Raw genomic sequence first — 2,821 nt, forward strand, 5'->3', positions numbered from 1 at the left:
CTTTACAAGGAGAATCATCTACATGCTCAATGTTCCCTTCCAATCCAATTCAATACAAAAAAGAGGAAAAAGTCTCATTACAAAGTCAATTAGTTACATTTCTATACTAAACTTCAAGCATATTCTTTCTCCCCAATCTTCAAGCTTCATAGTTTAGCCCATCTCTGTGTCGTTCCAAATACACCATGAGCCGTGCGATTACACTAGTTGCGTCTCCGCACCAATACACTCGCTGCAGCCTATCTTTTGACTTGACAAGTTCCAAAACCTATCCAAACAACATGTAAATTGAGTCATAAAACAAGTGCAGTCAATATAAACCAAAACCAGCATTCAAATACATTCACTAATAACCAGTCCCACATCATGTATCTGTACCTAAATCAGAATCTTCAATATAATCTAAGCTATGCGCACATCTTCACCATACGGTTCGCTCACAGTTTCGTAACATCCAAGCCACATACTTCAGACTTCGACACCATGCCAATACCTTCTAGAAAACCTGTGCCAATTCAAATCAAGCTAGCTTATGTTAATTCTGACACAATCAAATACACCGTCCCACATTCAGAACAAAGCTACAATAAATTCTACATTATCCAGAAAATAAATCCAGCTTACCACTCAAAACCCGCAAAATAAAACCGGAGCTGCCATCAAACATTCACAGACTTGCAGCACCTCAAAAACAGACCTGCAACATTAAATCATCATCGTTATCTTACCAATCCACAACAAATTCAGCCAGTTCAAAAACGGATCAGATTCGCAAAACCAACGCCCATTCTAATAATCATACAATCCCATTCATATAAATATACAGTCAGCAGCAATTCCTAAAAGAAAAACTGAATCCAATAACCTAGCACTAACCGAAAACCAAACATGTCCTAACTGTTACTAACAGTTTATAACTAATTCAGTTACTAACTCAATCGGTCCCTAACTGAATCAATCTCTACCCTCCACCTCATAATAGAAATTAGTTATTCCTAACAACCTAACCGATTCATAACTGTCAAAACCATTTGTAACTAACTTTTCTCTAACAGCTAACAGTTTTCAACCACCTAGCTAATAGATCCCATAACTGAATCAAAACAAAAAAAATCAGTTACAGAAGGAGAAGGATTCAACAGAAATATCAAAGGGGAAAACTAACCTTCAGAATCGCTTCTCTCCACCTCTATAAATCAGAACCACATTCCTCAATTCAGCCTCTCCACAATTCACACACATCTTTATCAGTCCCCACCATTTTGCTCTGCATCTTCTTCTTCTCTTCACAATTCATTCATCTCCATCCTCACTTCAACCATTCTTCATTGCTCCATTCATCACCATCAACACTTCATACCACAGAGCTACACACCAATGCTCTCTCCATCCTTCAATTCTCAGAACAATCCCTCTTGAGCTTCTTCACACCTCAAATCACCAGAATCTTCTCTAACCAATCTTCAATCTCACCATTTTTCACACCTTCAAGCCTCTCCATAACCAACAAGAATCAGTAACAAACTTCATCTTCTCCAATCTTCACCACCAATTCTTCAACCTCCATAATCTTCAATCTGAATCTTCATCATCTCTATATCTTCATCATCGTCAATCTTCCTCTCTAAACTCAGAATCATCTTTCTCCTTAGATTCTCCATCGCATCTCAGAACCTTCATCTTCAACCAACCTCTCGTCAACCTTCAATCTTCTTATTCGCTCCGTCGCCTTCATCAAGTAGACAACGAACTTCATCATCACCTGCAACTTGTTTCATCAATCATCACCATCATCGAGTACAGTAATAACAACAACTCAGAACTGAAGCGCAAGGAACAAAAAGAAGACGGAGGAAAAGGAATAACGCAAGTGTTAATAGACTTACCTGAAGAACGCGAAGTTCATTTGCCGGTTTTTCGTGTCATCAGTATTGAAGATTCGTGGTGAGAGAGATCGATTCGGAGAAGGGTGGACGGAGTTGAATCGGAGAGGAGTTGAATTTGAGCAGAAACGAGTCGTCGAGCTAAGCGAAGAGATGACGAATCGGGCGAGAGGAAGGCAAGGTAGTGAATGCGTTGTTCATCGGTTGTTCGCGATGGCGGAGGACGAGAGTTGATCGGAGAAGAAGAAGCAACATCGCGCCGCCGTCTTCGTTCACGGGTGAGGGAGAAGATATGTTGAGAAGTCCAATCGTCACATTGTAAGTAAACCCTAAGCCCCTTTGTATTATTTATTTTATTTTTAATTGTTATTAATTGATTAAATTGCGACTGATAATGTATGGATTAAGGGAATTAATAACTGATAATTGATTAGGTTAATTAGAATTAATTGTGATTGATTGGATTAATGGAGAAATTGAATAAGAAATTATTTAGTTTGAATCAAAATCAGTATTGGGCCATACGAATCACTTTTCACACCCCCCGTAGGCCCATAGTTTTCTTCTAGCAATAACAAAATCTGAAAGAACCTTAGTCAAAGCCATTGGGCCGAAATCCACTCTACACCACCCTGAGCCCAATCACGCCACTTTTTGGCATAGAAAATCTGAAACAAAAATATGTTGTTGAGCCACTCCCTTTGGGCCTGTGCGCTGACTACTGAGTCACACCCTGATTCAGCTTACACCCCCTGCCTGCATGTTTTCCTCATTAGACTTTAGGTTTTTTTAACATAGTTTTCTCTTAGTTTTTCTTAGTAATAATAGAGTAAATAATCACCATTTTGTTAGATTTTTTTTAGAATTTTGTTGACAATAAAAACCTCATAAAAAAATACTAGTTTAGGCTTATTAGAATTTAGGTCTTTAGGCTCGAA

The 2,821-nt window shown here is 38.5% G+C and overlaps 1 long non-coding RNA gene across 1 annotated transcript; it reads right to left on the reverse strand.

The window, feature by feature from the left end:
- Nucleotides 1-2,347, reverse strand: LOC131617124 (uncharacterized). The gene is made up of 5 exons (XR_009288438.1): nt 1,887-2,347; nt 1,166-1,762; nt 625-697; nt 379-505; nt 1-268 (listed from the first exon to the last, which is right to left on the reverse strand). It is a non-coding gene; the product is annotated as an uncharacterized LOC131617124 (long non-coding RNA).
- Between the last annotated feature and the right edge of the window lie 474 nt (nt 2,348-2,821).

This window comes from Vicia villosa, linkage group LG7, assembly GCF_029867415.1.
Source record: "Vicia villosa cultivar HV-30 ecotype Madison, WI linkage group LG7, Vvil1.0, whole genome shotgun sequence".
NCBI classification, from domain to species: Eukaryota; Viridiplantae; Streptophyta; class Magnoliopsida; order Fabales; family Fabaceae; genus Vicia; species Vicia villosa.